Here is a 27,532-nt window from a genome sequence, read left to right as displayed (position 1 = left end):
TTTAGGAAGGAGGAAGAAGACTATAGTCTGTCACTTTAACACGCCTACTGTTACATCAGTTTAAAGATTATTTTCATGTAAGAGATGTAGCATTCAGAGCATATTTTTTGTTCCTCCCTTTTTCCCTAGAAAAATTTTTTCACCCATGAACACTCATTAGTTTGCTTGATTCAAGAATGGGATATTGATTAAGTCCTGTTTTAAGTGAATGCCATAGATTTTTTAAAAATTACTAATTCTAATACCTAGGTTATAAAACAAGCAAATAGATTCAACTGATAACATGCAGAGTTCCTCTCCACCCACCCCTCTTTCGAATTTGGGAGGCCGCACTATGGTTGGCTTTATTAGGTGGGACTCCAGTCCCACACAGTGTATAATGAACAACCAAGTCAAACTGGCATTTCAGAGGTGAGAAGGACCAGTCCAGTCTTTGCCAACCCTCTGGCCAGGCTGAATCATCCACTGGGACCAGGGACTTCCTTCCAAGACCAAGTGCCTGTGGCTGTAGCTGCTGGGGTCTCCCGTCTCTGAATAAACAAGCCCTGACCCAGCTGGGCTGGTAGAGGTGTGGAGAGCCCTGCCTGGCGTACCTGAGTGTCTCATTCCTCGTCTCTCTCCGTGGGACCGTGACCTCTAAATTCTACTGTCCCTCAGTAATGGTTAGGAAGACTTTTCTCAGTCCCTGCCGACCTCACTGAGGCCATCTTGCTCTCTGATATGGGGCTAGGCACAGTGCGTCAACTTTTAAAACAAAACCTTAAAAAATTTACATTATGAAATATTTCAGACCTAAGCAAAAGTGTAGAGAGCAGAGGCTTCCCCCGTGGCTCTGGGGTAAAGAATCAGCCTGCCAAAGATCCCTGATCTGGGAAGGTCCCACATGTCGGTGGAGCAACTAAGCCCCATGTGCCACAACTGTTGAGCCTGTGCTCCAGAGCCCAGGAGCCGGAACAAGAAAAGCCACTACAATGGGGAGCCCATGCACCACAATTAGAGAGTAGCCCCCACTCACCCCAGCTACAGAAAAGCCCATGCAGCAATGAAGACCCAGCACACCCAAAAATAAATAAGTAAATAAAATTATCTTTTTAAAAAAAGTTTAGAAAGCAAAATGATAACTGCTCCTATTTAACAGATTTTTTTTTTTTTTTTTTACCAGTTTTGCTATAGATCTTTCTTTCTGGAAATAAATAAAAGGTACCAATCAATAGCTAAGACTCTTCTATTTCCTTGCTTCCTTCTTTCTCCGTAGTGGTAACTACTATCCTGGAGATGATATTCATCATTCCCACAGATGTTTTAAACATTTTTTTAATCACATAAGCTGTATCCTTATAGATTGTTTTGTGTGTGTTCAAAACGTTTAAAAATAGCATCAACTAGCGTTTTCATTCAGAGTTTTAATTTTGAGGTTAATCTGTCTCTAGGTCTAGATAATCTATTATAACTCAGGTGTAATCTCTTACTGAATTGTTGCTGTTCAATTGCTAAGTTGTGGCCAACTTTGTGACCCCATGTACTACAGCACACCAGGCTTTCCTGTCCTTCACCATCTCCCAGAATTTGCTCAAACTCATGTCCATTGAGTCTGTGATCTATCCAACCATCTCATCCTCTGTCACTCCCTTCTCCTTTTGCTTTCAATCTTTCCCAGCATCAGAGTCTTTTCCAATGAGTCTGCTCTTTGCACCAGGTGGCCAAAGTATTGGAGATTCAGCTTTAGCATCAAGTCCTTCCAGTGAGTATTCAGGGTTGATTTCCTTTAGGATTGACTGGTTTGATCTCCTTGCAGTCCAAGGGACTCTCAAGAGTCTTCTCCAGCACCACAGTTTGAAAGCATCAATTCTTTGGCACTCAGCCTTCTTTCTAGTACAACTCTCACATCCATACATGACTACTGGAAAAACCATAGCTTTCACTATATGGACCTTTTTTGGCAAAGTATGTTTCCTTACACATGTGTGCTTGGAGTTACTGGGATGTAAAGTAACTTTAACTTTACAAGATATTGCCAAATTTCTTTCTGAAATTTGTTCTTCCATCAGACATATGTAAGACTTTTTGTTTCTGCACATCATCACCAACACCTAGTGTTATGAGACTTTTAAGTTGTTGTCTAAATGATAGGTTTAGAAAGACTTCAGTGGGTTTAATTTGTTCAGTATTTCTCTGATTATTCAGTTTGTTAAGTAGGTCTTTTTTTTCTTTACCTTTTCTGTGAATTACTTGTTTCTAATCTTTGCCCATTTTCTATTGTTGTTTCTTTTTTTAATACATCTGTAGGAATTTTAAAATACATGTGATTTATACTAATCCTTAGTTAGATACAGTGAATGTATCTTTTCTAGATCTGTGGCTTTTCTTTCTTTCTTTTCTTTTTTAAAGTTCATTTTATCATGGTGTCATGGAGACTTACAGCTATTGTATTTGGCCAACAGAATCTTCAAAATAAAGAGGGATGGTTTTCAGAACCTAAAATGGAAAACGCTAAAATATCATGGCAAATGTAGACCTCCCATGCTCTTTCTCTCCACTTCTGATAGCTAATGTAAAATTTGCTTCAAAAGAGAATTTAATTGGGGCAATGCTCAGGTTCTTGGGATAATCTCCAGTTCTTTGTGTTTACCCATTCTGACTCATGGGAGAATATTTCTTTATATGTTTTTAAATTTTTTGGTTGTGAGCAAACTTCAATGGAGTTTATTTTGTCTGGGATATCCCATCTGGCCTGGGTGGTCCGAGTATCCTTGCAGAGTTTTTTGCATTTTTCTTCTGCAAGGTTGTTTAGTTGCTCAGTTGTGTCTGACTCTTTGTGACCCCATGGACTGTAGCCCACCAGAGTCCTCTGTCCATGGGATTCTCCAGACAAGAATACTGGAGTGGGTTGACATTTCCTCCTCCAGGGGATCTTCCTGACCCAAGGGTCAGGAGAATCCGTGTCTCCTTTGTCTCCAGCATTGGCAGGCAGATTCTTTACCACTGGGCCACCTGGGAAGCCTTTGTGAAAGGTGCCTTATGGGTATTTGTGGCCCAGTTTTTATGTTAAATTCTTAGCCTTGGAATTCTCATACTGAGTGAGTAGTGTGAATCTAGACTCCACCCTTTTGTGGAAAGGCTAAGGTTTTGGTCTCTCATGCAAGCCTTTTTTGTTTTGTATTCAGAACTCTGGGCAGAGACCAGCTTCCTTGATGATCACTGATGCGGTGAGTAGGATTTTTCTTGTGTTTCCTTTCACTGACAATGAGGTCCTTTGAAAGTCCTAGATCTGTGTAGGGGTCTCAGTTCCAACTCCCCTCTTCCAGTGGGCCTCAATCTACAGTCCCTCCTATGTGGGCCTTCAAGTCCTTAAGCATTAGTGTCCTGTCCTGGGTACTAACCCTTCTTTCCCTCATTCTCCCATTTTCCCCTTCTGATTCACCTCTTCATTCTCTGAGCCTTAACTGATGCTAATACTATTTTTGATAATACATCTTGTGGTTTCAAGTCCCTTCACAGTCTAGGTCTCACAGCTATCAGCTCCCTGAGGACATGGCCCATGTTTTAGCCTTTTTCAGGGTTAATATACGATTGAGCAGACTTCTTGCAACAAGTATTTGTTTACTGATTCACAAACTTCCCAGTGTGGGAAATTGCTGTGTCTATATCTTCACACAAAACCTAAGAGCTGCCTTCCACTTAAACCTGTGAAAGAGGGTGCTCCAAGCCTCAGATCCTATTGGGGTATAGAGAGCATTGGACTAAGAGTCAGAAGTCCAGGGTTTTAGATTAAGCTGTTACAGAAAAAGTGTATGTTTTTAAACAAACCCGCCTACCTTTCTGAACCTGTTTCTTTGTCTTCAAAACGAAGATAATATATTGGCTCTGCTTACCCTGAAGAGTTGTGAAGAGGATTAAATAAGAACTGCCACGTGAAAAGAGGGTATAAACTTTAAAAGGCAATCCACAGTGTGTTGTTGGTAGTTTTGTTGTTTGTGGGTCAGGACATGGTAGACCACAAAGGCAGTAATAAGATTTCCTGATTCCTCCTGGGAGATGTTGTTTATGCTAGCATTGTCTGATTGCTGGCCTTGCTACAAGAAATATTGCTTTTGCTTGTCAAACTCTCTTTAATGGTTAACATACTGACCGAAGAAGCCCTATTGATATTCTAGATGGCTTAGACAAAGGTTCATTTTTGGTTGTTCAACTCGAAGAATCGCACCATATATCATCCTCTTTTCTAGCAACATCCTTTTTTTTTTCCCTGTCATTACAATTTTTACTGCCATGATGCCTTTCTAAGCAGAAATGAGGCTCCCTCACATCTTACCTCCATGTCCCTTTCTCCCTCCCTCACCCTTGCGCATCCAGCCCCTCTATGTAGATTTGTACCCAGAGGGCTCCTGCCATCACATCAGTTCAGCAAACACTGGTTCCTAACGCTTATGTGTAAAGCAAACCTTTGTAAACAGGATATCTTGTCTTCAGTTTAAATAACGCATGTTCTCACTTTGGTTTTGATCTGCATTCAGTCATGTTGGTTTAGTGTCTATCTCTCCATCAAGTTCAGTCTCTGCAGACTATAAACATACACTATTTAGGACTCCTGGTGATTCCTTTTATTAAATGAAGACTCCTTGCTGGTAAATAACCCCAGCCCTCCTTGCCATTAACACGTTCTTGTAATGGGTTTTCACATAAGAGGTCTGTGTGGGTTGTAATGCAGATTTTTTTTACCCTGTTTCATTTTTGAGTCACAATCCCTTTTAAACACATGTGTTTAGAAAGCTGAGCATAGCTCCTGTCTCCACTGTTGTCAGAGTGCCGTGGAATGGAATGCTGGAGGAGTAAACAGTGCTGAGTGTTACCTAGGCCCTGACCGGTGGGGTAATCACAGTCATATAAATTACAGGTTCTCTTTGGAGAACAGAATGATTTTCTGAGTCATTTCCAGAGCCTCTGAAGTGGCACTTCCTGTTGTTAGAGATCTGTGGTGCTGAGGTAAGATTTTAGCTGTTGGCTCCTGTGGCAGAGACATGCAGGGACTAGAAAGCTCACTCCCAGGTGCTGGGTTGGAAGAAATGGTTGGATCCCAAACTTGGCATTTCATAGACAAGAAAGTGTGGCCTAAAGGATGTGCCCAGGGTCACACTGCTGGTCCCTGGACCCAGAAGTTCTGCCTCCAGTTCATTGGCTTTGGTTTTATTTTACCAAGTTTAAGTTTCAGCAGTTTATCTTTTTGCAGAAGTAATCATCTCTAGTCTCTGAAGTCAGACAGATCTGTGTTAGAGTTATGGTCTTTCTGAGCCTGGTTTCTTTATCTAAAGTATTAGTCTGCTCAGTCGTGTCTGACTCTCTGGGAACCCATGGACTATATCCCGCCAGGCTTCTCTGTCCATGGGATTCTCCAGGCAAGAATACTGGAGTTGGTTGCCATTCCCTTCTCCAGGGGATCTCCCCGACCCAGGGATCAAACCCAGGTCTCCTGCATTGCAGGCAGATTCTTTACCACCTGAGCCACCAGGGAAGAGCTTTTCTTTTTCTAAAAAAATGGGCGTTAAAAATGCCCACCTTATTAGGATTGTTGTGCTAATTCATGTTAACGTATATGAAGTGTGTGGTATGTACTAGATTAAAATACAGATATTATTGTTATTGCTCTAGGAGATGGGGCTGGATCAACTGCTCCTGCTAACTTTAATAATAATTTACATTTTCTATAATACTTTTTGGCAACTAAGTCTTTCCTCATCTCTCCAGCTTTGGGCTCCATGTACATCCACATAGGCCTCTCTTGGGTATTTATTTTTAAAGTATTTCTAGCTGCCCAGTAACCTGGTTTTCATTGCAGAATCCTGGACTGTTAGGAGGAAATCTCTAGCCTCCTTAGGCTGTGAGCACTGGAAGAAATAGATTCTCACTTCCTATGCTGGTCTGTTTCTCTTTCTTTAGAGGTGACGAAGTTGTGCTTAGAATATTAACCAGACTGGTGTAGGAAGTAAGACGCTGAGTGGGGGGTTGAAAGTCTTGAGCTGGGGTTGGGGGTGGGGTGGGGCAATAAAATAGGGGAGACCCTAGCTGAGCTCAGCTTCCACTGAGATGAGCAAGACAAGTATTTGATAGTTCTCAAATGGAATAGTAGCTCAGGGGACTAAAAGACAAGTGACTAATTCAGGGTTCAGTCGTTTCCTCGGGAGTGAGGCCTCCATGGCCCTGCTCTCTGGCTAGATTTGAGTGGGCCATGGTTAAACAGATGCAGTTGCATTCAAGAGGCTGGGCTGTGTATGTACATGTGCGCATGCATATTAATTATTGTCAAGTTAAACTACAGCAAGATGGTATAAATAGCCTCTTTATTAGTTTTCCTAGGGAAAAGTGGGTAACAGCAATCATCTTGCTTGACCTGTAGGCAGTGAGGGAGAGTTGCCTAGAACATCTGGAAGCCTGCAGCTTTGTGGAGAAAGCAGTGATTAAAAAACAAAAGTCAGAAGGGAGGTTGAGTTCAACTTCCTCTTCCTGCTGGTAGAGGACTGCGGGTCATCAGTAGAATGATGTGGAAAAGAGCTGGCCTTGTCCTGTCAATAAACAGATGATCTCAGTGTCTTGTCTTATGGAAACAGTCCCCTCCCTGCTACCACCAGAAAATGGGGGTGGGGGGGTGGGGGGGGGAAGGAATGGGGGAAAAATACTTTATCTGAAAAATAATGGAAAAATACAAGAAATGGAGTGGTGGGGAATAAAGGGAGGAAATCAAACCCTTAGGAGCTTTGGCATTTTGCACACTGTCCACCCTGGAATTGAACTGAATTGAATGTGGTCCATGAAATGCATCTTTAAATTAATAACACACTGCTGATTTTATAAATTCTCAAGCTGGAAAGAACCATGGCAATCATCCACAGTAGCCTTTCTGTTGGAAGGTTGAGGCATCTCAGGCCCAGAAAAGCAAAGAAACCTGTGCGAGGTGAGGCACATGCTGCTAGGGAGACTGGCCTGAAACCACCATCCCTGCTTTGCTTCCCGTGGTGCCTTCTTGGCACCATCTTGGATCCAGGCAGGCAAAGCTCATCTGGTTTACCTCTCTCTGGACTCCAGCCCATCCCCACCAACCCTTTCACCAGGCGTGGAGAGGGGTTCCAGTCAGCTGACAGAAAGTGGCGGGGAGGGCGTGGGTCAGGTGTGAAGTCAAGGAGAGAGTACTCTTGAGCCCTAGTCCTGGGACCTGTGCTCATCTCCAGATCCAGGCGACATGATTCAACACCAGCCAAGAAATAACAATGGCCCCTGATTCTACAGCTATGAAATGCTCTTTCTTTTGAATGTTTTTGACAGTTTAATCTCCTGACTTGACTTTTCTGTTCCCACCCTCTCTCTGTCTCCCTCAGGTATCCCACTCACTGGTAACAGAACCTTCTGTCACACTTCTGGTCACAACTTTTACCATTCTAAAACCTTTGGTGGCTCCCACTGCTTGTGGCTTAAAGCTTAATACCCTTAGATCAGCATTCAAGGTCCAGAGAGATGAGTTTTACTAATCTTATAGCCATCGAGCTTGTAATGAAACACTTCTCCAAAAAAACTGCAAGCAGCTGAGCAGCAAATAAATTCCAGTAAGGACCACCTTATAGTTCACTAAAAAACAAACAAAAAAAAGCCAACACTGAGAACTTTGCTTTGCTATTTAAAGCTAAGTTAAAATGGATCACCTTGAGTGATATGACACAGTCAAGTCATAAATCACATTTTAACATTCCATTTACAACTCTTATTTATCCTACTTTTTTGACTGGAAACTGGCCCTCCAAACAAGTTAAGCTTTGAGATTAGGCTGGCAAATTTCCTTCATTTTCTATGGCAGTGCTTCCCCATTGATTTTTTGAGTCTGTGTTTGTTTTGTTTTTATGTTAAGAAAGGCTTGATGTCCCTTTTCTTAACAGGAGAAAATTACTTTAAAAGTCCAAATAGTTTCCTGTGTATAAATTAGGCTTCTAGGCTTGGTGAATTTGCAATCATTCGTTAAGGATTCATGATGATGCCTTTTGCCAAGTGACTTCTGAAAACTGGGGACAAACTGGATGATTCAGAACTGAAGAAAGAGCCATCTGCTTATTTATGTGTAAGATGTCTCTTACTCTCAAGCCTGGGACGCGGTAAAGTCTTTGATTGAGGGGAAGGAAACGCATCTCACTTCTCACCGCCCAGCAAACACTTCTGCACCTCCTTCTCTAACTCTTCCTTTCTAGGGAAAGGGCTTTAGGAAGAATGCCATCTCTTCCCCCTCCTTTTTGTGGGTTGACTTTAGCTGAAGCTCCAGTACTTGGACCACCTGATGTGAAGAGTCATCAGAAAAGACCCTGATGCTGGGAAGGATCAAGGGCAGGAGGAGAAAAGGGGCGGCAGAGGATGAGATGGTTGGATGGCATCACTGACTCAATGGATATGAGTTTGAGCAAACTCCAGGAGATAGTGAAGGACAGGGAAGCCTGAAGCGCTACAGTCAATGGGGTCGCAAAGAGTCAGACACGACTTAGCAACTGAGCAACAAGTTTTTTTTTTTTACTCTCTCATTCAGGGTTTTCTTAATATTCTCTAGTTCATCAGCAAGCTTAAACTTAAGAATTTTCTTAAACTGAACAAAATGGGCTTTCAAAATGGCCTTAACTTCCCTTCGTTTCAAATCACCCCTTCTGTTTGCTTAATAAATATCTCTTTTGCCATCCGTTCTCCCATTGCAGATTATTAGTCTCCTGTCCTATGTTCTTGCTTTGTGGTAATCACATAATCTCAGCCTTCCCTGAAAGAAATGAGTTCCTTAGGCAAATGAAAAGGCACTTTGAAGTTCTGTAATAATTTAAGTCTAAAGATGTATTGTTCATCGCTTAGAACAAATTTGTCTTCAGAAACCATTCACAAGAACCTTGAGGATCCAGGCTATTGTTTTTCATAAGTCATAACTTACACTACATTGGTCAGTTGGGCCTGTAGTTTTACTCGACAGATACATGAGAAGAATTCAAACTGCTTTGCTGATTAAGAAACTAACCCAAAACAATCTTGAGTGGAGTCTTCCACATACCCTAGGCCATTGGCACTTAGTAGTATCTTTATTTTAACAACAATAATCTGAACGGGGTTCTTATTTTTGTTAACAGCTTTTAACCTGTGTTTTTGTCCATTGTCACTTCAGTTTTTAGTATATTTGTTGAATGAGTGAATAGCTAAAGAGCCACTATTATTTTTCTTTCTTAGATGGAGTGACTGAGGCCTAGAAAAAGTACGACTTTTTCACAGTTCCACATCAAGTCTTTGGACCTCTGGGTCTAACTCCTCTGATAAGGCCATGAAGGTAAGTGCACTTGCAAAGTCATTCTTGTCATCCGTGTACTCATGTAAGATATATTAGGATCAGTCTGTCTCAGAGAGAATTTTAAAATTGTGGCTGAGTTACACAAAAATAAACTCAAAGTAGATTAAAGATCTAAATGTGAGACCAGAAACTATTAAACTCTTAGAGGAAAACAGAGGTAAAACACTTTCTGACATAAATCACAGCAAGATCCTCTATGACCCACCTCCCAAAGTAATGGAAAAACAAAACAAAACAAAAATAAACAAATGGGATCTAATTAAACTTAAAAACTTTTGCACAATGAAGGAAACTATAAGCAAGGTGAAAAGACAGCCTTCAGAATGGGAGAGAATAGCAAACAAAACAACTGACAGAGAATTAATCTCCAAAATATATAAGCAGCTCATGCAGCTCAATACCAGAAAAATAAATGACCCAATCAAAAAGTGGGCCAAAGAACTAAACAGACATTTCTCCAAAGAAGACATGCAGATGGCTAACAAATACATGAAACGTTGCTCAACATCACTCATTATTAGAGAAATGCAAGTCAAAACCACAATGAGGTTTCATCTCACACTGGTCAGAATGGCTGCCATCAAAAAGTCTACAAACAGTAAATGCTAGAGAGGGTGTGGAGAAAACGGAACCCTCTTATACTGCGGGTGGGAATGCAGACTGGTGTAGCCACTATGGAGAACAGTGTGAAGATTCCTTAAAAAACTGGAAATAGAACTGCCATATGATTCAGCAATTCCACTGCTGGGCATACACACCAAAGAAAGCAGAATTGAAAGAGACACATGTACCCCAATGTTCACTGTAGCACTGTTTATAATAGATAGGACATGGAAGCAACCTAGATGTCCATCAGTACATGAATGGATAAGGAAGTTGTGGTACATATACACAATGGAATACTACTCAGCTATAAAAAAAGAATGCATTTGAGTCAGTTCTAAAGAGGTAGATGAAACCGAAGCCTATTATACAGAGTGAAGTAAGTCAGAAAGGGAAATACCAATACAGTATATTAATGCATATATATGGAATTTAGACAATAACAATGACCCTATATGCAAGACAGCAAAAGAGACGCAAATGTAAAGAACAGACTTTTGGACTATATGGGAGAAGACGAGGGTGGGATGATTTGAGAGAATAGCATTGAAACATGTATATTACCATGTTTAAAATAGATGGCCAGTGCAGGTTCAATGTGTGAAGCAGGGTACTCAAAGTCGGTGTTCTGGGAGAACCCAGAGGGATTTGGTGGGGAGGGAGGCGGGAGGGGGGTTCAGGATGGGGGGACACATGTGCACCTGTGGCTAATTCATGTTGATGTTTGGCAAAACCTGTCACAATATTGTAAAGTAATTATCCTCCAATTAAAATAAATAAATTAATTAAGAAAATTGTGGATGAGTAGTACGAATGGGGAGGATTTTGGTGTCAGGTAGCACAGATCTGAATCTGGCTCTGAGACCTTGGGCACGTCATTTAAATTTGATAATTCTCATATGAAGAATTGGGATAAATAGACCTACTCCTTGGATTAAATGAATACATGTGAGCTGTTGTGACTATTATCAGAAGTATTATCATGTAGAATAATATGAAGTATTATCATGTAATTATCCCTGACTTCAGTAACTTGCCATATTGGAATCACGAGTGTGAAGAGATGACATCACAAAGCTCAACTGACAGGTTCTCCCCAGATACCTAGGATTACTGTGTTGGCCCCATAATATTTATTTACAGCCAGTTTGGAATAGACTTGGGGGCAGAAAAGAAGAACACAGCTAGTCACTAAGACAGAAATGAAATGGAGAAGTCTTGTTTCTGTTTGACAGTTAAGTTCTATGGTGGCATGTTTTAGTTGTCTATATCAGGAACTTATTTCTGGCACAACAGTCTATACTCATTGAGATATTTTCTTCCTCTATGTTCTGATGCTGGAATAGAAAGTGTGTCAAAAGTCTATGTGACTAGGAAAGAACTTAAGATGAATCCCAGACTGTCTGTTGCAGTTTATGCCTGCTTGGAACTAGGATAACTAGCCTGCTCAAGGGGAGAATAAAAACAGTTAAATGATTGTTTGACCTCTGGCAGAGGTAACAATGGTGTCTGATTTTTTTTTTTAAAACCTTTTGAGAGTTGATTCCTTTGGCATTTTTATGGATGAGTCATAGTCACCCCATGAATGTTTTCTGTGTTGAGAGTGACTAATGAATACAGTTTCAAATGTCAGGGTCCACACATGAAGATTTCTGACAAGGATAAACCAGACCCGGTTCTCTCAGAGTGAGGTCAGATCATGGCACCCTCTGAGAAGTGGAATAAATAGAATGTGCACAAAATACAAGAGATTTGCCCCTCAGAGAAATAACCCAACCACTAGGGTGGCTTATTCATGACTGGTGGTTAAACTGGGGCATCTATCAGAACTCCCTAAAGGAGACTAGAATGAAACTAAGTATAAGACAAGCTATGAGTTAAGTAGTTATAACATGTATGAAAGAATATCCTAACAGAAGATGAGGGATGCACAGAAGCTAACGTATACCTTCTACTGAAATAATTTTCCAAAGTCTCTCTAACACTAGGGAAAGGGGAAACAAGATCCTCCACTTGGAGGGCCCAATGTTCCAGTAATCTGAAAGGTGTTCTTGGTGGAATTTGGAAGAATTCTCTAGGCCCTGTTTCAGCATGGATGGTAGATTTCCTGAGCCTGCTTCTCCAACTCCACTGATCCTGATCTTGTGCTCTCAAGTCATCTTCGATCACTCGCTCGGTTTTCTTACTCTCCTAATACCAGGATGGAAATGACCTGGGCAACACTCGCAAGCATCCTACATTGGAGTGACTGTATTGGCATCTAGTCATCAGATCAGTCTCTTGGGATTTGGGGAGCATGGCTTGACTCTGCAGAGCTGGAAGACTTTTGATAGAACTGATAAAATCAAGTTTCTAAACCTAATAAGCCTGGTCAGATGATGAGACAATCATGACCGTATGAAGCCCTGCCTAAGAAGCTGGTTGTTAAATTTCTTCACCAATTCTCTTTTCAGTGCAATTTTTACTGAAACACCACCTGTTTTTGTTTTAAAATGATTCCTCAGAATGAATTTAAATAGAAAATGTTTCATTGATTTTCTAAAAAAAAAGAAAAACCCTATTATTGTAAGCCTTGTGTACATTAAATTAAATGTAACATGCTAATCAATTCCCTGGAGAAGGAAATGGCAACCCACTCCAGTATTCTTGCCTGGAGAATCCCATGGACAGCAGCCTGGTGGGGTACAGTCCACTGGGTCGCAAAGAGTTGGACACGACTAAAGCAACTTAGCATGAACACATACTGATCAATTCAGGAAAAACACCTTGATCCTAAAGCAGACATGGTTTAGGAGTTGTCTTTTTTTAACTTTCTTATTCTTTTAATCCTACCCATTTACCCCGTTATCTGCTTTCTGGGATTATGAATCCAATGACCTGCCATTTACAGTGAATGCGGGGTGAACTTTGCTCCATTATCAAGTAATGGGATCCATGGATCATGCCCTCTTTTTTCTTGGGCACAGTTTTCTGTGGTGATCTCTGCCTTGATGACATTGATTATATATATCCTCTGGATTAGAAAGTGTCCTCCATAACCAGCTTCTTAATGTGATAGATGGATCAATACAATGTGAGGGACAGTAAGTTGTGGATATTCTAAACAAGGTCCTGGAATAAGCATCAGAACACAGTGCAGCCAGTCATTTCCACCCATCCTTATGGGGTTGGTCAGCGAATGGGAGGTGTGTGGGGAGTGGGAAGATACTCTTTTACCTACCCCTGGAAAGTCACAGCTTGGTGTGGAGGGAAAAGCATGGGGGTGGGAGTCAGAGAATCTAGTCCATTTACAGTACTACTTTTAGCTGTGCAACCTTGAACGGGCAGCTTTGCCTCTCTGGCTTTCAGAGAGAGAGTTCCATCTCTTGTAAATTGAGAGGATTGGTTTAGATGATCTCTATTGGATGTACATTGGATGAGAGGTGGAAGAAAGGTGGCCAGGGAATGAAAAGTAGGAAATAAGCAATTTCAGAATCTATGCACAAACTAACTTGACTGTGAGGTGAAATTTAAGACCATAAGCCTGGATAAATAGGAATGTGCAGATGGGTGAAAAATTTAACCCTGCTACAAAGAGAGCTGGTGCTTGGAGTCTGAAAATGCTCTCTCTGACATGCTCTGTGTGCAGGCAACTTCATCTTTCTGAAGTCTCCCTCATCTGGAAAGTAGAGAGGCTGTGATCATTTATATGCAAGCATGAACAGCATATTATTTACAGAATCACCGGAGATTAAGATGCCTTCTGTTCAGGCTGTGCCTCTATAATCTCTGGCAGTTTGAAACGAGGAGGCAGGGGAGGGTGTGTGAGGCGGGGGAAGAATGCCATGCCCATGTGTTGAGTATGCTGCTTATCTGTATTTCTAAGAAGAATGCTCTTGTGTAGAAGTAGCCCAGGATATGATCTCTTACCTGGTTGTTATTAAGGAACCATATCTTAATAGTGAGCAATGGAAAACTTGGAGCTTCATAAATACTTAACAATCACACTGTGTGTTACACTGGATTGTGCTCCAAGGATGAATACAATTCCTGAAGGCAGTACAGAGCAGGGCAAAATTCTATGAACAAAGAGGATGGACTGGGCTCTAGTCTTTGTCCTGTCACTGATTTGCTGGCTGACCTTAGGCAAGTCACTTAACATTCCTGAGTTTTAATTACTTCATCTTTAAAACATAGGGAAGGGAGAAGGCTGGTTGGGGTGATTTCTGAGGTTTCTCATAGCTGTGAGAATAGACTTCATGATTCTGATGTCTGCCATGAACCAGCCCTGAGTTCAATAAAATTACTGGAATCCCAGTAATGCTTCTGAGCTGCTGTAGACTTCACATTGGCTGCATTCCATCTGGGGAAGGATACCAAAGTAAATTCTCTGTATCAATTGGGGAATTAGGAAGCTGGAACAGCATCTCACTTCAAGCATGATTTCTCAGTGTAGGGGGAGTGCTATTGGCATTTCAGGTGGTATTTTTTTTTTTTTAATTGTGCAGGGTTGTCCTGCCTGGTGCAGGATATTTAGCATCCCTGATCCCGGGATGCCAAAGCCAGTGATAATACCTCACCCTACCCCCAGTGTTTGTAAGAAAAAAAAAACCCTTTAGTGAGATAGCACCTGAGGTTGAGAACTAGTGATTTTAGAAGAAACCAGGAAGCCTCCCTTATTGTTAATAACCATTTTCTAGACATGCAAGCTTAGATCTAAGGTCTTCTTAACCCTAAAGACTTTGATTTGGCTGTCGAGTCAGGTTCAGGACTGGATATCGGCAACCTGAGAGCTATTTTTGAAAAGAACCAAAAGGACAGAAAATCCATCCTTTCTTTTGTAAAGACCTTATGGTTCACAAGGAGTATCTAATTGGCCTTCTTTGTGATATGAGGAGCAGACTTAGTACATGTTAAAATCCACAGTGAGGTAGATAGGTACTGTGATGTATTCTATTTGAGTAATTTGGTATTAAGGTAGGGTTAATGAAAAGAAAATGAATTCTACACATGATTTTGACAATTTTAGTCTTATTTTTGATAGAAGCCCATCACTAGGAAATGACACTCTGGAAGCTCTCCTTCTCTGCCTTAAAAGCTGTCTAGATTGTCACTCTGAGTAAAAAACCTGGAGGCAAAAGCCAGAAAACTCTACTGAACAGTGAAGATGTGGTAGGCTGACATTTGGAGCCTTAAAAGGTGATGGATCCTGAGCCAGCATTCATTCATTTCTGGCAGTACAGGCAGTTCATGTATTCTGGGAAAAGCAGTATGGTGCAAAGCACCAACGTTCAGTACTGAACTACTGAAACAATTGATCAGTAGCGTAACTTACAGAAGGACAAGAGCCATCTTGCAGAAAGACAATACAGATCCCTATGTAACTTCATCAGAACCAGAGACCTGAAGTTCTATTCACCTTGTGATTGGTATTCTAGCCAGAAAATGTAGGTAAAGTGAAAATTCCCCAGAGAAGGGGCTCATATGTTGTGGCCTAAAAATGATTCACATCAGTTATCTGAGAGACTAGTGGTTTTCAAAGAAGAAGTGTCAGGCTTCCCTGGTGGCCGAGTGGTTAAGAATTCGCCTGCCAACACAGGGGACACGGGTTCTATCCCTGGTCTGGGAAGATTCCACATGCCATGAGGCAACTAAGTCTGTGCACAACTACTGAAGCCTGCACGCCCTAGAGCCCATGCTCCACAACAAGAGAAGCCACTGCAATGAGAAGCCTGAGCATTGCAACATGAGAGTAGCCCCCAATCTCCACAACTAGAGAAAGCCCATGTGTAGCAGTGAAGATCCAGCACAGCCATAAAGAAATAAGAATTGGGGCAGGTTATTTAAGTACTCTGGGATCCAGTTCTTCATCTGTAAAAAAGGGATAATAACATTACCAACATTTAGGGTCAGAGTAAGGGTATTAGCTATCATGATCATTATCATCATTATTATTTTTGCTGTTACTGGGTGAAATACTAGCATGACATGTCAGAGTTTCTGATAAATAATGATGTAAAAATAGGAATCCTTCATTTATTTTTGATTCTTTGGGCTCAGTGAGGCAGCATATTCAAGTCTTCAGCCCCATTTCATAGAAGCATAGAATGCTACATCTTGCAGGACCTGAAACACTATTTAATCCAAATTTCTTGGTTTAAAGATGAAGATGATGAAGGTAAGAGAAGTAAAATCCTTGTACAAATTCTTGGCAACAAAGATTCTGAAGTTTTGAATGCTTTTCTTCGGTCTTATAATACCAGCCATGAAATTTCTACCTGTTGACTATCCTTGACTAGTAGTTCACACCAGGGTGCAAGGGAAATAATCTGAAATCCAGATACATTCATTTTCCTACTCTTAGCATCTCTGGTAAAGTTTTGGTGGCTAAAGTTACTGATAAAAATTTTAATGACTAATGAAAAGATGCATGATATTAAAAGACGCAAGGAGCAGTGAATTGTGAAAGAATACTCAAGTCTTGCTTCTGCCTCTGTTATTAACTTGAGTGACAATTCTCAGCCTCAGTTTTTCTGTTTGCAAAGTAAGAGAATTAGGTTATGCAATTGTTACAAAATATTGGCACAATAGTATATTATATAAGGATTTTCTCTAATGAAGAATTAAATCTTTACAATTGTGAGAAACATTTTGTCATCAAAGTGTTCAAACACCTGAATGCAATTATTTTTTAAAATTTGCTGATTATTTTTAAAACAAGCAAAGGAAAACAATTTTTTAAATGAACAGACGATGGAGATCTGCTTGCTCATTTGTAGGACAGTTTATTGGGTTGGAATATTTTGCCTTTGGCAAGTGAGAATCTGCTAATTCCAGACATTTGCTTAATGACTTGCTAGAATGGAAAGATGTTTTTCTTTCAATTTTGTCAGTAATCACCAGTTAAAACTTTTAAAGGGAAGCCCAATTATTCCTGGAAAAGGATAATATTATATGACCAATCAAACTGTGATGTCATCGGCTCTCCTCTAATTATTATATGTGTTTTCATTTTAAGCTAAGCTCCTTCTGAACTTAGGAATAATAGTAGTTGCCTGCAACAATCATGAAGGCCAATCAAATACTTTCTTAAGGAAATAAATGTCTCTTTAAGGTAAAAGTGAAAAGTATCATACAGTTCCATTTAAGTATTGTTCGTGAAATTGCCTCATCATAAGGAAGTGAAACACTCTTGGACTGATGTGTCCCTTGTTCCCTGGAGGAGAACAGCAAGACCCAGTTCTCACTGACAGTCTGTCTTGGCCATCACTCCCTATGCCCCCAGAGGGGTTAGGAGGGTGGTTATCAGGGTAGGATTTGATGTTCTGTGTCTGTCTCCTGTTTTATTTCATAAGGGAAAATGCCAAGGGGAGTACTCACTTCTTGGCTAGATGAGTTTGTGGCATGAAGTGACCTGGAACAATGGTATGAATTCAGCAAATATTTATTGAGCACCCATGTGCTAGGCTATAGGAGTTCCAAACACCTGTGACCACAGTCTTTCTGTGCAAATATATGACACTCCTCAACTACTTTATTGATTAAGTGAATGATTGTATGCTACCAGCATGAGTTTCCAAGCTACACTGTCAGTTCCATTTATTTCTTGAGATACAAAATCAGTTAAATCCCTCAAGCTGAAGACAGTGAAAATTAAACTCTTTTCAGCTCCAAGGTAATGTATTTCTCTCTTCCAAAATCCAGGCCTCTCTAAGAGATAAAGAGTTCCCATGAAATGAATAAACCATGATTCCCCCCAAAGTGGTATTTATTATTAAAGCCAGCATGATCTGCTGGAGACCGGAGTAGACAGTTTCTCTAAGTTTTCCTTTAGTAATAAGATTCCATATGCAACAATTGCCTGAGAATGGCATGCTTGACCAACATCAGGCTGAGAGTGTATCTCAGCTCTTTCTCTGAAAGAGTATCTTTCAAGTTACCATCCACTCCTTTGTTAAGATCTATTTATCTATCTTAAGATAAATATATATATATGTATAAAAGATATTTACATATAAAGTATATGTAAATTTGAACTCTGAATAAGAACTGCTATATTATTTCTAAGTTGGAACTCAGGAAACCAGTAAGACCAGTAAAATAGAACATTTGACTTTATGGTAAAAAGGAATCTATGTGAAATTAAACTCCAGAAGTCATCGGCTCCTTCAGTGAGATACATGTTTTTCCTTCCTAGCCTTATTGTCTTGAGCATCTTTGGGCTTTGGGGGATGTTCTCAGCACAGGTGGATTTTCCTCTTCTCTTGGAAACAGTTTCAAAGCAGAGTCCCAAGTCCTTATTCCCAATTTCTGTTCTCAGTTGCTGTGATGTTTTTAGCACTTCCTAAAGAAATGTTGTCCAATAGAGCTTTCTGCAATGCTGGAAATTTTCTATATCTGCATTGTCCAATAAGGCAGTCAGTAGCCACATATGGTTTTATTAAGTAGCTGAAATATGCCTAGTGTGATTAAGGAGCTGAATTTTTAACATTTAAATTTTAACTAATTAAAATGGTAAATAACTACATATGGCTAGTGACTACCATATTGGATAGAGTGGTTCTAGACAGTGTAAGATTATGGTACCTGGGACCGAGTAATCCAGCAACATCATCCTTGCAGAATCACCCAGTGATGATATAATAGAAGTTATGTATTTAATTATGAGTTATGCCTTGCTTCTGGAGCAGGTTTGAAGCAGAATGTCAGTAATGGCATTAGGAAGGCATAATGGGATCTTTAAGTAAAGGATAACAAATGGGAGGAATATGTTATGGTAAATATTAAGAGATGAAACAGCAGAACAGCACCATTTGAACTGAATTTGAGTTTCTAAATTCTACATTTTGGAGCAGGATAGAACTGTCTAATTCAATATAAAAGTTTAATCTTGCCAGTGTGATTGCTAGGGCTACAAAAATTTAATTAATGAAAGTGAGATTTTACTATGGGCTGGAAGAGAAGCAAGCAAAAATGAATAGAGTATCGGGTCTGTTGTATGTTAGAGTGGACTAGAAATCTAGGACCATGTCTAATGAAATTGTCCACTTGATAGAATTGTGAAAATTCAATGACTTATGAAAGGACTTAGCATACTGCCTAGCATTGATAAATATCAGGACTTAGGATGATCACTCATTTCTGCCTAAATCTTTTTGAGGCCTCTTCCAATTACCTGTGAGAATATAGGAAGATGCTAAGGGTAATTGATTTTGGAAAAATTATTGTGTTGAGAATAGATCATAGAAGAGGAAATATAGACAGCATAAAGGCAAGTGAAGAAATGCCATATCACCATTCCAATTTGCAAATTGTTGTTATAGGGAAAACAGTTATTGAGGAATGTGGGTCAGGTATCTCAGTTATATTCCATCAGCCAACACTGGAATAGTGAGACCAGAGAGGGAAAAACAGGAAGAAAAATTAGGTAGGAGGACTACTTGTATTTTCAGTGTTTGTGACTCTCAGGTGGCTCAGTGGTAAATGAATATGCCTGCCAAAGAGGCAATGCAGGTTCAACCCCTGGATTGGGAGGATCCCCTGGAGAAGGAAATGGCAACCCACTCCAGTATTCTTGCCTGGAAAATTCCATGGACAGAGAAGCCTGGTGAGCTACCATTCATTGGGTGGCAAAGAGTTGGACATGACTTAGTGACTAAATGACAACAACAAAAACAACAAATTACTGAATATAGTTCAGTCCTGCTGATGTTCTTGTCACAGATAATCAGAGAAGGCATGGAAGAATATTTGAGGCACCATGGGAGTAGTGGAAAGGGCACTGGACTTGGAGTCAGGTCAACTGGATTCCAGTCCTAACTTTTCAGTCATGTGAGTTAGACTAATAAGCATCTTTGGGTTCCCAAATTATCTTTTTTTGTAAAATAATGATGCTTAATGATCTTGAAAGTTTTCCCAGCCCTATAAGTCAAGGGTGTAATTCTAAATATGAAAGCACGAGTGGGATCTAGTCCTCCAGATTCCCCAAAGCCTTGCTGTTCTTCAGAAAAGCCTGCCGTTTATTCCTCTATTGGGTTTCTGTTATCCTGAAGCTCAAGTGTGTGAACAGTGGTATCTCAAGCAGCATGCACAAAAGCAGTTGGTATGGTGGGAGTTAGTGACAGTGAGTGGGTGAACAGATTAAAGAGGAAAGGATTGGAAGAGAGAGTAGTGTCTGTGAAAAGCAAAGCAGGTCCTCTACCTTTGACAGATTCTTGCTATAGTCTCCAGTAACCACTGCCCAAAGTCAATACCAAAATGAGGGCATGAAAATAGCTTGGGCTTCAGAGTTAAGCAGACTTGAATTTGAATCCAAGCTCTGGATTTGAGATACATAACTTCAGTTTTCTGAACTTTGTGATACGTTTGGTTAGCAGCTATTTTGAAGCTTAAATGAGATGATATGACCCAGCAAATAGTAGGTTTTTTTTAAAGTAAATACTCTCTTAATTTGGCCTCCTGAAATTGGCTTAGTTCATTCCTCATCTAGCCCATAATGTAAAAGACTCTCAAAGAAACACAAAAGACTGCTTAGAGATCTATATCTAGAGGATGTAAAATTTACATTGTAGATAACGCGTGGTGGAGAGAGACGGGTGCTGAAGAGAGAAAAAACCTCAGCCAGGAATAGAAAGCCTAGTTAGTCTCTCCGTTAATGAAGCCTCTTCCTTTGTGCAGCCTTACAGTTCTCTGGTTCTTGAAAGCCACAGTAACGTTTATCAGAACAACAACCCTAACTGTGTTTCCAACACTTCACCAACAGGAAGATTCACAGCGCAGGCAGAGAAAACAGAATGAGGCACCACATTCTTTCCCATTCAAGTTAGCAAAGCTGGATCCTGGAGAGACACCCGCTCCTTGCTCCTCAACCCAGCACTGGGGAAAACCTGCTTCCAAGTGGAGTCCAGGGGTGGGGGGGTGGGAAGACAGAGAAACGGGGAATGCATAGCACCTTTACCCCTCCCTCTAGGTCACTTGCTCCACTTGACTTCCTTTACGAGGTTCTAACACAGTTTCTGCTTTGGAGAAAAAATGTTGGCAAGCAGTGAACCTCCAGTCCCTTGGCGGTGTTATCTCACGGCCTTGGAGAACTTTCAGCACCGCGGACAGCGCCCGCCCCGCCATCCTGTCTGTGGCCCACTCACGGGACTGCAGCTATCCTGCCCCTGGCATTCTCCCGAACCCCTTCCAGGAGGGGGCTCCGGTCGGAGTGGGGTTGGGGGAGGGGAGGTGGGCTATCATTCTGTGTTTCTTGGTGAACTCTGGCCAGTGACCGGCCCTGCCACTATGGTGAGAATACCTCCCAAGAGCCGGTTTCTTTTCGCCTCTCGGTTGAAGACCCACAAGAACCGAGGTCAGCATAGGTGGTGGGGTGGGGAGTGCCGGGAGCCGGTGAGGGCTCTATTTTTCCAGCATTCCTGCACCTTTTCTCCACCTTTACTTCTAGTCATTCGGCGACTTCGGTCTTACTTTTCAATCACAATACAAAATACATGTGTGTGGGGGGGTGGGGGGCGGGGGCTGACTCAAGAGCTAGAAGGAGGTTGTGGCTGCCTCAGGCGAGGCTACACTGCCCTGCTCTGGCCCTTTGGATTCTCAGGGCACTGATGTGCTTTGGGATGGGGAAGTGGGGCGGGCTCTGACTTAGGTGTGAGTGTGAGAGTCCTCTCCCCAGGGATCTTCCCTGACACCTCACCCATCACGTCCTCCTCGTCGCCCCCGCTGTGTCACCGGTCTCTGGGGACAGATGCCCCCACGAGCGCATGGCCTTGTCAGGTCACCTGGCTCAGACAGAGTCCCTTTGAAGAGTTTGCTCTAATGTAAAAGGGCAGACATTGTTCCCGCCCGTCCTTCGGGCTTCGGCCGGAAAAGCATCTTTCTCTCGTTGGACTCTTTCAGAGGCCGAGAAAACCCAGCTGCGCGAGCCAAGGTGCGTGCCCAGGCACTGGGGGGACAGGACGGGCCCGGCGGCAGTGGAGACCTGGCGGCCCGGACGCTGCTCGCGGTTCCCTCCTCCGCCTCTAGCTCCCGCGGGCCGGACCTGCCTGGCAGCCCCGCGAGTTGGAGCCCGGCGTCCCCCGACCCTGGATGCTGTCCAGGCCCCATTCCGGGCCAGAGCCGGAGAGACCCCGGCCCGGCTCCGTCCTTCCTTCTAGGAGACCCCTTCCCGGAGGGCGCCCTCAGCCTCCGCGCCATGTTCCTGCTTACCCGCTCCGGGTGGCTCCGGCTCCCTGGTTCATTCAACAAGAGGTGATCATCCCGTTTTCCAGCTGGGATGCAGGTGCCACGGAGGGGGACAGACTACAGCGAAAGGGGGACGTTCACTCACCGGAGGGCTGGAGGTGATGAACTGGTTACCGGGGCGGATGGCTGGCGGTCCTCACTTACAGCTCCAGGTTTGTCTCTTCGGTGATGCGGAGTGGTGGCGGCAAAGGAAAGCAGGAGGCAGCCGCCGCTGCCGAACAGCTCCTCAATTATTCAGATTGCCCCTCTATCCTGCACCCCTCCCCGAGGCCTGTCAGTCCTCCCTCCAGCTAGCCTGTCTCCGCCTTCCTGGAGTCACGTGGGCTGCCCAACCCCTTACATTATTGAGCAGAAGCCTCTCACCAGACGCCCCCACCCCCAGCCCCCAGTACACACACACACACACACACACACACACTCCGCTATTTGCCGCTCTCAATTCCTGCCTGGCCTATTAAGCCTCCAGGTGCTGCTTCCAGTACCTCCTGCTATGTGAGGCTGAGGGGAAGAGATGCGGGCTGCTCTCCGCCCTGGGAGAGGATCAGGCAGGACTCTGCAGTGTTGATGTGTTGCAAACTCACAGCTTCTGTGAGAAGCTCCACCTCTGCTGGACTTGACATTGGGCAAAGCTGGCTACCCAGACCTGGTTCCTGCCCTCTGGAAGCTTCCCCCTTCTTCACCGAGCCCTTGCTGCTCTTAAATGTCTTCCACCTCCCTCAGCGTTACTGAAAGGAAAGGATGGGAGAGATTGATTTCCCCTCCCCTCCTAAAAAAAGACAAGACCTTCCTCTTTCTCCAATAGATCAAGTTTATCTTTGGATTCTCAACATCTTATGAGTAGAAAAGATTGAGGCTTTGAGATTTGAAGATTGAGGAGGAATTTTGTTCCATGCCAAAAATAGATACCCTTGGGAGTATCTAACTTCTGTTAGCCTTTCTTCTCTCATCTGTGAAATGACCCCTTAAGAACTATTATGAGAATTTAAAATGGTAATATTCTTAAAATTGCCTAACATATTTAGAACTCAATAAATGGGGATCCTTCCCCCATCTCTGTTAAAATAAATTTCAGAAACAAGGAGATATGTGATTTGCACCAGTAGAATGGAAGTATCTTTTGTAAACTTAGAAGGGAGTATCTGTGCATTCAGGCTTGACAGATAATATATGAAAGGAGAAAAGCAATTTACTGGGCTTATATTTTTTCATTGGTTTTGTTGAGAACTATGTTATGTCTCAAAAGGATGAGGACTATGTAGTACAAACCGAAGTGTGTTTGGCCTCATCAGAGAATGAATTATTTAAAATGCATTGAAAAGACTGCTTTAGATGGACAGTACCTACATAATCTTGCATCTTTGGTCCAGGTCTTCAAAATATATGGGAGCTAATGAGATATAACGCCCCGTCCTTGGAAACACATTCACTGGGCTTCTGATTGAGAAGAATGTTGGCTGTCTGACACTTCTTTCCTAGCATGGAGCAGTCAAATGTACCTTTAGATTGTGGGTTCTAGCTAGAGGACCTGGGTTCTCCCCAGAAAAATGGCTGATCAGTGCCAGGACAGTCTGGGAAAGTCTACCTAGCTTAAGTTTATTGCTGCCTTGGACCAGCATCCAGGTCTTAAGTATTGAGATATCTCCTTCATTTGAGCTTATGCAGGGTATATCAGATCTTCTAGGATACCCAAGAAGCTGTGAAACTTGCAGGAAAGGCATAGAGTTAAAGAATCAGAAGTTTGGCATCTTAATACAGGCTCTGGTGGTGGTGGTGGTTTAGTTGCTAAGTCATGTATGACTCTTGCGACCCCAGAGGACTGTAGGCTCCTCTGACCATGGGTTTCTCCAGGCAAGAATACTGGAGTGGGTTGCTGTTTCCTTCTCCAAATACAGGCTCTGCCATTTACTTATCATATGATCTTTGGCAAATCACTCAAGCTGTTAGAGTTTCAGCTTTACAATGGGAATAGAATGTTTGTCTGCCTTCTCCATGAGCTGGTTCAAATGGAGGATAATGTATGAGAAGCCATACCATTAAATGTCCAGAGTGAATAAATGTGAATTATTGACATTACAGACTGAAGAAAACCCTGAATTTATTCTAGTCCAGATGAATTATGGGCATGAAGGGGTAGGAAGTTGGGATTTATCATGGAATGGGCAACAACTAAAGTGTCAGTATTTTTCTGTAAGTCTGTGTGTGTGCATGTAATTTAAGGGGTATAGTGTTTTGAGCATTATATTTTCATTTTCAGTGTCTTCTGTGATGGATTTCTGGATTAATTGAATTTTTTTCCTGACTTTTAATTTTTAGAATGATACCAGCCACAGTCACAGTGGTTATGAGTATTTCATAATTGAGATTAAGTTTGTGCTTATATTTCAGGACAGCAGCTTTATACTCTTCTGCCTTTCCCAGGTAAAACTGATTTGGGTTAGAAATTCAAAATGAATTTGACTTCAAAGCAAGAATATTCAGCATCCAGGAGAAATTTCTGGTTAGTCTTCAGCCCCTTGAGTGATATGAGTCTCCAGTTCACTGCCAATAAACCCAATGACATCTTTACACAAACCAGGAACTCCTGAGGAGTTTTCCCATTTGTAAGCAAATTCGAGTCCACTTTGCTGATTTTCTTTTTAAAAATATTCTTCAGAAAGTGTCAGTTGGGACCTCTTTATATTTAGGGACACCAAAAGACCAGAAGGTGCCAACTCATGCTCCTATATATATCATTAAAAAAAAGTTGTCCGGGCTAGGTAAAATGCTACCTCTGTCTCCTCTACTTCTGGGTTGTCATGAGGAAGCATGAGAAATGGAAGAATTAGCGTGAAATAATTTAATTTTGCCTCAAAAATGGTACCTTTATGAGCAGTTACTTGGATGAGTATAAATTTCAGAAAAATTTGGACAGTTTTACCAGAAATTGCCCTGGGACTCTGAATAATTTTTTCAAGCACGTTTTCAATGTTCAAGTCACCTTTCCCAGCACAGGACAGAAAAAGGAAGCTTGGGGGACAAATCTTGCATTGATTGTAATTGAAAGTTACACCTTAACAATGATTTCCTGATAAGGTTTCCCTTGGGTCGTACTCCTTTACTTACAAGGTCTTATCTTTTACCTGTTGACTGTTGCCTTTATGAGTCGCTGCAGACACTTTCCAGCTGTAGGCCAAGCATTAATGAACCAATGAATAGAAATTCAGTAGATAAGAGAGTAGCAGAACATTTAGAGCCACACACAGCAGGAACAATTGATGCATATCTCAGTTCCAGGGTTAAGCAAAGATACTACAAATTGACTACTAATTACATCTAGAAAGTACACATTCTATTTTTCTTTTTCTAACAATTATATGGGACTGTTTATTCATTTATTTATTCATTTATTCAGTGTGTTCTAGACACTTGAGATATAGCCACACACTGCACAGAAATGGCTCCTGTTCTCCTTGAGTTTACAGTCTAGTAGAGGGAGTCAGACCCTAATCAAGTAAACAAAGAGGTGGAGATAAGAACCATGGTGAAAAAAAAAAAAAAAGAAATAGAGTGATATACAAGGAATGAGGTGAAAAAAAAAAAAGAAATAGAGTGATATACAAGGAATGAGGACACCACTTTAGTTGAGTGGTGGAGAACTGACGAAAGCAAATGCAGGGGCCTAGACCTACACGTTACTACTTTCCAAGGAAAGGACAGTGCCCTCTGTTGTTCAGCTTCTCAGTCGTGTCTGACTCTTTGCAGCCCCATGGACTGCAGCACGTCAGGCTTCCCTGTCCTTCACCATCTCCCAGAGCTTGCTCAACTCATGTCCACTGAGTTGGTGATTCCATCCAACAATCTCATCCTCTGTCATCTCCTTCTCCTCCTGCCTTCAATCTTTCTCAGCATCAGGGTCTTTTCCAATAAGTCGACTCTTTGCATCAGGTGGCCCAAGTATTGGAGTTTCAGCTTCAGCATCAGTCATTCTAGTGAATATTCAGGATTGATTTTCCTTTAGGATTGACTGGTTTAATCTCCTTGCAGTCCAAGGGACTCTCACTCTCAAAAGAGTCTTCTCCAACACCACAGTTCAAAAGCATCAATTCTTTGGCATTCAGCCTTATTTATGGCCCAGTTCTCGCACATTTACATGACTACTGGCAAAACCATAGCTTTGACTATATGGACATTTGTTGGCAAAGTAATGTCTCTGCTTTTTAATATGCTGTCTAGGTTTGTCATAGCTTTTCTTCCAAGGAGCAAGTGTCTTTTAATTTCATGGTTGCAGTCACCACCTGCAGTGATTTTGGAGCCCAAGAAAATAAAGTCTGTCACTCTTTCCATTGTTTCCCCATCTATTTGCCATGAAGTGATGGGACCAGATGTCATGATCTTCATTTTTTAATGTTGAGTTATAAGCCAGCTTTTTCACTCTCCTCTTTCATCTTCATCCAAAGGCTCTTTAGTTCCTCTTCACTTTCTGCCATAAAGATGGTGTCATCTGCATGTCTGAGGTTGTTGATACTTCTTCCAGCAATCTTGATTCCATCTTGGGCTTCATCCAGCCTGACATTTTGCATGATGTACTCTGCATATAAGTTAAATAAGCAGGGTGACAATATACAGCCTTGACTACTCCTTTCCCAATTTTGACCTAGTCTGTTGTTCCATGTCTGATTCTAAATGTTCCTTTTTGTCCTGCATACAGGTTTCTCAGGAGGCAGGTAAGGTGGTCTGGTATTCCCATCTCTTGAAGAATTTTCCACAATTTCTTGTGATCCACATAGTCAAAGACTTTAGCATAGTCAATGAAGCAGAAGTATATGCTTTTCTGTAAATCTCTTGTTTTTTCTATGATCCAACAGATGTTGACAATTTGATCTCTGGTTCCTCTGCCTTTTCTAAATCCATCTTGTACGTCTGGAAGTTTTTGGTTCATGTACTATTGAAGCCTAGCTTTGAGGATTTTGAGTGTTACTTTGCTAGCATGTGAAATGAGTGCAATTGTGCAGTATTTTGAACATTCTTTGGCATTACCCTTCTTTGGGATTGGAATGAAAATGTACATTTTCCAGTGCCCTCTTACCCAAGGACTTTCGCCAAAAGTCTACATCATTAGCAGGGTAATCACTAAAACCTTCATGATTGACCCACATGGATGGATTATGATTAGGCCACCAGGAGATTGACCAGATGCTTTAATGACCATTACATGTTTTTGTCTCATGATTCATGGTGATGAATAGTTGACGCTTTCTTCTAAAAGGACCACAAACTCATCTTAAAGACTTCTGCCTTTAAGAGATTCAGAGGCTGAGAAATCAAAAGCACTGTGACAGCCTGGCCAGAGGCTGGTCAAGAACCTTCTGAATGGAGAGG

General features: G+C 41.8%; 1 protein-coding gene across 1 annotated transcript in view; it reads right to left on the bottom strand.

The window, feature by feature from the left end:
- SLC7A14 (solute carrier family 7 member 14) overlaps positions 1 to 22,472 on the bottom strand; it is a 107,311-nt gene extending 84,839 nt beyond the window's left edge. The window contains exon 1 of the mRNA XM_043473751.1: positions 22,260 to 22,472. The gene's annotated coding sequence lies outside the window, so the exon portion shown is untranslated. The remainder of the gene's footprint in view (positions 1 to 22,259) is intronic.
- Between the last annotated feature and the right edge of the window lie 5,060 nt (positions 22,473 to 27,532).

Source organism: Cervus canadensis, chromosome 7 (assembly GCF_019320065.1).
Source record: "Cervus canadensis isolate Bull #8, Minnesota chromosome 7, ASM1932006v1, whole genome shotgun sequence".
In the NCBI taxonomy this organism is placed as follows: domain Eukaryota; kingdom Metazoa; phylum Chordata; class Mammalia; order Artiodactyla; family Cervidae; genus Cervus; species Cervus canadensis.
Note: the sequence above shows the minus strand (reverse complement) of the source record. Positions and strands in the feature narration are given on the sequence as shown.